This window comes from Hemicordylus capensis, chromosome 2 (genome assembly GCF_027244095.1).
Source record: "Hemicordylus capensis ecotype Gifberg chromosome 2, rHemCap1.1.pri, whole genome shotgun sequence".
Classification (NCBI taxonomy): domain Eukaryota; kingdom Metazoa; phylum Chordata; class Lepidosauria; order Squamata; family Cordylidae; genus Hemicordylus; species Hemicordylus capensis.
In genome coordinates this window covers 93,871,045-93,879,543 of record NC_069658.1, presented here as the reverse complement: position 1 = coordinate 93,879,543, position 8,499 = coordinate 93,871,045, and the positions used below count along the sequence as shown (strand labels likewise).

The window sequence follows — 8,499 nt, the reverse complement described above, 5'->3', positions numbered from 1 at the left end:
TTAGCCATAGCTCACTAGAAAAATGAAATAAAAATATATGAGATCACTGTGATACAAATTGAATTAAGTTTAACAATATGGTTAGTGTTGAAAACAATGAACTGTTCCCCCCCCCCCCACCCTCATATTTCTACTCATTATTCTGGTTTCTCACACTCTTAACACACTGACACTCTACACTCTGCGCCCCTCTGAGGTCTGTGCCCTAGGTGGCTGCCTAGTTGGCCTAATGGTAGCACTGGCCCTGGCTAAGAGTCAACACCAACTGGATGGCACTTAATCAATCAATCAGTTCAGATGAAAAAGCAAACAGGTAATGATGAAATTCAACTGAGCTTCCATGTTGCATCTGAAAGCACCCATTGGCTGAGTATATTGTGGAGGGTTATCAGGGTTACTAATTTTGAGCCCATTTCTCTTTTTAATCTGACTCTTGCCTCATTGTCCCTATATTTATCATGCATGCAGCTTTCGTGGAGACTGATTCAATATTTACTACAGAAAAGATTGAGGTAATGATGCTTAACAGGTTACCTTACCAAGAACAAATGACAGCCATCTTCAGCAGGGTCATGCCTATTCTAGTCCGCAGTTTGAAGTTATTCCTGGATCCAGCTTCATCTTCCTGCAGGTATGACTGATTTGCTTCCCCTTTTCCAGGCCTTTACAGGGTGTGATACAGGATCTGCTTTTTTATTTTTTTTATTTTTTTGCATAGGAGAGAAACATAAGAGAGAAAACTTCATGGAAAACATGCCTGTCTTTTTGAGTTGTTGATTCCACTTTCCAAGAATGGTCCAGCAAGAATGCCCTGCCTTTACTTTAATTCAGTGTTGTGTAGTGTTAATGCATCATCCAGCTAGTAGCATAGGAAATGTCTTTGAATGCAGATGAATCTTATTTGCGAAGAAGAACTGAACCATAGAAATATTTCTTCAACAGTGGATACATTGTTTCAGCACACTACAAGAGCAGCTTTGCAATCCAATATCTGGAGAAGCTGTCTGACAAGCAAGTCTCAAGTCCATGACTGGGGATGGAACACAAGAGATGGCTCTCTGGTCAACACTTCTGACTATTGGCACAGGTTGTCAAGGATCCTGTATGTGTACTAAGAGGTGTATGAAATGCCATTATAGAGAGAGAGCACTTCAGTTAACGCTTCTGTGACTGCACAATTTTAAGGATTAGCAGAAGAGTACTCTTGTGCAATATTGCGGCATCTTAAGATGTTTTAGATGCCTGCAGTAGTGCAGGTAATTTGACATTGTTTAGTGGTAGTTGTTTTGTAGGGGGCATTAAGGAAAGGAACATATTGCTGTATAGTGTGTCCTTTAGGCAATATGAATTTTGGGGTCTTTGGGGCACAAAAACAACATTAAAAATCCTATGTAGTTAGTCAAATTTGGAAGAAAAAAAAATCTTTGGGGGATTATTAGTAGCTTCTTGGGTTGGCTATTGGTAGCCACTTGAGGAAGCTGAGAAGATGGACATTTATAGCATTCAGGCTCTATAGCCTACTGAGGGACTTTCCCAGTGACAATAGGGAGCCATTTCAGAAAGTGCTGCCTAGAGGCCACTGTGTGTGTGAGAGAGAAAGTGTGTCTTTCAGTGGATTTGAAACTTCCATATGCATACTAGCAATACTTTTTACCAAGCCCACCTGTTAAGAAGGCTTTGACATTCTTCAGAATATTCAGCAGCTGCATTCATGCCTGTAACCTTGAGTTTTGAAAACTGCAGATCATGCTCTGTGTGGAGCTGTCCCTGAAGACTAGACAGAAGGCTAAAGATTTGAATTCATATTGCAACTAAGCTTTGCTAGGAGGTTTGCTTATTTCTTACTTTCTGGTTTTGGTGGTTCATTTCTATTTTAATCTTTTATTTATTTATTTATTATTTTATAATATTTTTCACATTTGTCAACTGCCTACCATATACATCTCTAGGCATAGCTGTATTTAAAAATACAACAAAGATAAAAACAGAAAAACAAAACAAAACATGAGATTAACTTTTTTTAATGGGATTTAAACAAAACCATTTAAAATATTTATTTAACTAAAAGGCCTGCGAGAACAGGTGTGGTTTAAGAATCCTTTTTAAAACAGCCCGATAAGGAAGCTATTCACATGATTGATCAAAACCGGGCTACCGGAAGCCAGCCCGGTTTTGATCAATTGTGGGAACCACTGGGCTCTCAGATGAGGCTAGTGATTCCCTGGCGGCTAGCCTGCCTGACAAACCCCTCCCCTTAAATGAGGTTAACAGAGCGCTCCGTTAACCTCATTTTTTTGATTATGTGTCAGCCATGGCTGGCACACTCAGGGTGGGGGTGGAACCCCAGGAAGGGAAGTTCAACTTCTTGAACTTCCTGGGGTTCAGGGAGTTGGGATGCCGCACGGCAGCGCTCCCCTTTCCCCAATCCCTGGAGGTCCCGACAGAGCTACAGCCAGGTGTTGGAGTGCCCGGCCGGAGCAGCCACTCGTCTGACTAAGCTCACTCTCCCCACACTGCCCCTCCTGGTGCTTCACACCAATTGTGTGAAGCGCCTCATAGAAAAGTTCTTATTTTGACAGGGAGAACATTCCAAAGCCCTGGGGCAGTCATAGAGAAGGCCCAGTCCCATGTTATCATCAAATGTGCCAGTGGCAACCATAACCGGACTTCCCCAGACGATTTTATTTATTTATTTATTTAACAAATTTCTATACCGCCCAAAACTTATGTCTCTGGGTGGTTCACAATCAAAACACAATCAAAACAAAATTTAAACATTAAAACAATTTAAAACTTTAAACAAGTTAAAATATTAAAACTGTAAATCTAATTAAAAGCCTGGGTGACAAAAAAATGTGTCTTAATTGACTTTTTAAAAGTTGTCACAGATGGGGAGGCTCTTATTTCAACAGGAAACACATTCCAAAGCCTCAGGGCAGCAACAGAGAAGGCCCATCCTTCTTTATTGAGAAGGTCGTTAAGATGACCTTAATAAGTGGCCAAAAAGGCATTCTCTTTAAAACCCTGGACCCAAATGTTTAGGGGCCGTATAGGTAATAACCAGCAATTTGTATTTTGCTTGGAAACACAGCAGCAGCCAATGAATTTTTTTAAAGATCAGTTTGATATGGTCTCTTCAGGTTGTCCCAGAGACCAGTCTGGCTGCTGTTGTAGTTTCTGAACTACATACAAAGGAAGCCCCAAGTAGTCTGCATTACGGTAGTCAACCCTGGAGATCACCAGCACATGTTTTAAGGTTCCTTACATCCAGAAGTGGGTGTAGCCGATGCATCATCTGAAGCTGATAAAAAGCACTCTTGGCCACTGCCTCAGTTTGAGAAACCAGGGAGAGTTTTGGGTCCAGGAACACTTTTAAGCTACATACTTGTTCTTTCTGGGGGATTCTAATCCTATACAAAACCGGCAGATCTAAACCATAATTGAGTCCCAACCCTCCACAATCAGTACCTCTGTCTTATTTGGATTCAGTTTTAGTGTGTTTGTTATCTCTCACCCAGTCTGTTAGCGTTTAAGGAAATTATGCCATTTCCTGATGAGGTTGATATGGATAAATAGATTTGAGTGCAATCAGCATATTGATAACACCCTGCACTAAATCTCTTGATAATCTCTCCCAGTGGTTTTATGTAGATGTTAAAAAGCATTGGAGACCATATGGAACCTTGCAGACTGCCATACAGTAGCTCTCACATTGAAGAGAAAGAGTCTCCAAGTGACAGCAACTGGATCTGCCCTGGAGGTAGGAATGGAGTTACTGTAAACAGTGCCACCCACTCCCAACTTTCTCAGGCAACCCAAAAGCATAACATGTGACTGGACTGTGAGTGGCATCTCACTAACAGTCCAGACTTTTCCATAGAAAGCTGTAGGCTCTCATGCTCCCTTGCAACACAATTTGACTTCTGTGGCAACACACACAACACAGAACTGTTGGCCAGTGCTTGCAAACCCATCCCTTCTCATTAAAGGAGCAACAGAAAGAGATGGGTTTGCAAGCACTGGTCAGCAGGTGGTGCTGTAAAAGTCCTGGGAGATCCATGCTCCGTGTATGGCCACAGAGTCAAATTGCAACAGTGGCAGCACCAGAAAAAAATTGAGTGAGGCACAGAAGGGGCAAAGTGTATTTATGGGTGGGAGAGCTGTGGCTCACATTAGATTTATGAAATAGAAATTGGGGGTGGTGGGGGAGAAATCACTTTTGGGGTGTGTGGGCACTTCCCCCCACCCCTGTTCTGGAGCTGCCCTTGCTATAAGGTAACATGGGAGTCTATGGCTTTCTACAAAATTGTCTGGACCATTAATGAGATGCCATTAGAAACCTGTGTGGAAGCTTTACAAAGCCTGTTGTTTACTTACTGTCTCATCCCTGTCTCCTTTACTCAGTCTGGCTAGGCTTATTGGGTCTGGCCTCAGATAAGGGACAGGCAGGGGAATGAGCGTCACCCTGTGCCTCCTCTGTTCCAGGCTACTTGTTCCTTGTGTCTGCCCCTCTCCAGGGGCCCCTGACACTCTCCACCAGCCAGCCTCTCATCCCTGGCTGGCTCCTTATATGACTCCTCACAGGCTATGCATCACCCACCCCCAATTATGGGGCCAATGCCCCTCTTTATTACCTGTAATTGATTACCCCTTATACCTGTTGCCAAAGCCTCTCCCCCTTCTCCTTCCTCCTGTTCAGACCCCCTCCCTTTGGGAGGCATGCTGCTGATGTTATCCTCGTACGCCTCCCCTTCGGTTTTATCAGTGTTCAGCTCCGCCTCCACTGGAGCTGAGTCCCTGCCCATTGGCAGTCTTTCCTCCATCTCTCCCCAGCTGCCACCCATCCTTGTCGCCTTGGGCCCTCTCACCACTCCGTCCTTGGAGGTAAGGACAGCCGGCATTGCTGGACACTTACCTCTGGAAAGATGCCATCTGATCTCCTATCCCTTCACAATTTCACCTTTAGCCTGGGATCATCAAAGTTTCAGCAGTCATGGACTCAAGACCCCTCTCTTCTTCCTTCCAATGATCCCAGGTTGCATCCTACAGTACAGTTCCCAGAACAAAATGGAGCCTTGAGTCTTTTTCAGGGATATAACTAATAAGGCTGCATTGCTTTTGCTCTGCACCCCAATCAGTGGTCCCTCTAAGTTTTCACATCTCTGTGCGGGATGAGTTTTGTTCTGGGCGGCAGTATCAAGGCAGCATGTGCACATGTGCATTAAGAATGAGGCCTTCCTGGTTTGACCTGAGTGGGATCTAAAACTAACTGAGCAGACATCAAAAAACTTGTGAGCACACGCACATGTGCACGCCTTAGAGGGAACAGTGATCCCAATGTGTCGCACAACACTTACAGGGATCTGCTTTCCTCCAGTTTGGAAAACTTAGCCTTTAGCATACAGAGCAATATCGAAATACATTCTGTGTTGGTTGTAGGCAGGAAATCTTCTCATTTGGGCATGAATGCCTGGTTGCGCAGGCCTGATGCAAACCACACTAAAGCTTAGGAAACATTCAACTAATGCGTGAGTCTCAAAGACTCTGGGCAACAAGAAGAAATTTTATCTGCAAGATTAATTGGACTACAAGCAAGTGGAAATATAATGAGTGAGTATTTGGCAAGGCATGTATTAAAGCAGAAGGTCATCTTTTCACTCTGCATGAGCAAATTAGCACAGCTCTACTTTTTTGAAACAAGATGCCATGTAATCAATATGGACTCTGGCCAAAAGTATTTAAAAGGATTACAACATTAATAAAGATTAACACATCTGTGGCCCTTGATGTTCTAATTGCATATAAAGAGGTATGTGCTTTGGAAAGTATTTTATTGGACTAAAATAATTTCTAATCATCAGGTAAACAAAGGTGCAAATATGTCTATAAAGCTACTAAGGACTATACTGTACATGGACATGGGACTCATTATGTTTGGTCAAAAGAGTACAGACTGTTGTCAATAAGAACCTCATAATTGTACATCCTGTTGCAACAATAAGGGAAAGTATTTCTTTATTTGTTTACTTTTAAATTGCAAGTCTTTGTGTGCAGGGAAGTCCTACAATCAATTTTCAATTTATAGTACACAAATTGCAAGATACTTCACGTTTACTTTGACACCATCTGTTCTCTTCAAGGATAATTTTAAGTGATCTCAGTTGCATCTGCTTTTGCTTTATAAAAGGACTATAAACACTATTCCCACTAGGTACATGTTGGAATAAAAGAGAGTAAACAGACATTTACAGTGTAATTGCACCCTATTCATAGTGAAATATTTGGTTTATCTTACCTCTCTAATGAAAGTGTCCCATACTGTGTTACAGGGTGCAACATAGACATTCTGGCTCCTGGATAATTGGAAATTATCTTCAGCGCACATCCTTCTGGCATCGTGATCTTGAATAATCTGTTTGGTGAATGACATAGGGATTATGTTCAGTGTTTCATGCATATGGTGAACCAGGCCTGAAAGCGGGGCAAAAATCATCAACTTATTCCATTGATGATGTTGGAATTAATTCAACTTAATTTCTAACCTTAGCTTGAACTTCATATTTCACATCCATTTTGAGGTAATTAATGATGTTTTGAGGGACCTCATGTATAGATGGCTCCCTCTGCTTGTACCAGCCTCCAGAAAAGGGAGGCAAGGGCTCTCTTCCCCAGGGTAGTTAAAACAGGCAACCATAAGAAGCACTTAAAAGTGTTTTTAGCACTCAGTCTAAGATAGCACAACCAATCAAATAGCAATATCACTGAGGCCGCATTTTCATTTAACAGCAAACCGTGGGTAGATCAACCCCAAGTTAATTTCTGTAACTGTGAATTGGGTCTAGGGCAACTTTCTGCAGCCAGCTCACTGTGGGACACCTCAACATAGCCGACTCACTGCAGGGACAACTCAATGCGAATCTCTGACAAACACTTCAAAGCAGCTCCCTGCTCTCTCTTCCTTCTCCAACAAACCCGATACTGCCCTGCACTCAAAGCAGTTCCCAGCTCTCTCTTCACAAACAAGCAAACCCAATAGTGCCCCACACTTCAAAACAGTTCCCTGCTCACTCTATATGGGGCTTTGAAGTGGGCGAAGGAGGCACAGAACAGTCCGCCCCCACACTTCAAGTGCCCTGTACTTCAAAACAGTTCCCTGCTCTCTCTCTCTCTAGGGATGGGAAGTGTGCAAAGGATGCCGAGAGCAGCTTGCTCCTTCCAGCAACCAGCGACATGCAATTATTACTTTATTCGAATTTGAGTCGCAACCAGCAAGCCCGATAGTGCCCCTCACTTCTGGCGCCCAGAGAGCCCTGTGGTTTTCTTTGGTAGAATACAGGAGGTGTTTACCATTGCCTCTTCCCACGCAGTAGGAGATGATGCCTTTCAGCATCTTCCTATATCGCTGCTGCCTGATATAGTACCAGTGGGGATTCGACCCCGCAACCTTCTGCTTGTTAGTCAAGCATTTCCCTGCTGCGCCACCAGAGGTGTATCTAGGGTAAATAGCGCCTAGGGCAAGCACTGAAATTGCTCCCCCTGTCCAAACATCTGACACCCATCTTTCAGATAACTTTACCATAATATCAGCTGAGAATTACAAGTCAAGCTCGTTAATCTTTTAATCTTTCAAAAACTATTTAGCGGTGGATGTAGCCAGACAAAAAAATGCTGGAAAACTACAAATTACAGTATTCTGGGGCTCATGAAATACCCAAATGCTATGTGGAGGTGTACTTGGAAAACTAAACAGAAGTGCCTGTCTAATTCTCTACTATGCATTGTAGCATCACTATTACATATGTTTTAAAAATCAATGGAGAATTTGACTTTTCCCAGATACTCTGAAAATAATTAAAGGCTATGCAGAGTAAACTGTGTCACTGCTTGGAATATCTTTATATATAATTCTCCTGGGTGTGCCTTGGAATGTGCATCCCAGTGCCCAGCTGATTGGCTGGGCGGTGGACGGGCCTGATTGGCTGAGGCACACCCAGGAGGATTGATCGCCATGGCAGCGGCAGGCCTGGCAGCAGAGGCCAGAGGCAGTGGCAGGCCCAGCCTCAGAGGCAAGCCGGGGGGGGGGGAGAAAGTGGGGGGACAGAAGTGGTGGTGGGGAGGAGAGGCGGCTGGGCCTGGAAGTGGAGACTGGGACAGAAGGTGGTGGGGAGAGGTAACCCCTGGCCCCAAAGAGCACACAGATGCTCTGTGTGCGGTCGGCTAGTATTCTAGTATTTCAGAAAGACAGTTAAAATGAGAGAAGGAGAGCAAGAAACTCCCAGTGGGCCTTAATACTAAGGATTTCATACTGATTCAAAGACAAACTCACCATTAATAGCCATATTATTAAGACATCACATTTAACTCACTTATCACAAGAAGCAAAGTAAGAGCAAATGAATACAACCCTAGCTCATAAACTTCAGCTCAGTATTCACAAGCTCTGATTCTTTGTACATAGTGCCAAACTGAATAAGTGTACAGTGACTTATATTATATTAA

The 8,499-nt window shown here is 43.3% G+C and overlaps 1 long non-coding RNA gene across 1 annotated transcript; it reads right to left on the bottom strand.

Moving 5' to 3' along the window:
* Positions 1–624: 624 nt before the first annotated feature.
* LOC128348293 (uncharacterized) lies at positions 625–5,020 on the bottom strand. Its single transcript, XR_008318060.1, has 3 exons — positions 4,916–5,020; positions 1,664–1,774; positions 625–685 (listed from the first exon to the last, which is right to left on the bottom strand). It is a non-coding gene; the product is annotated as an uncharacterized LOC128348293 (long non-coding RNA).
* Positions 5,021–8,499: the final 3,479 nt, after the last annotated feature.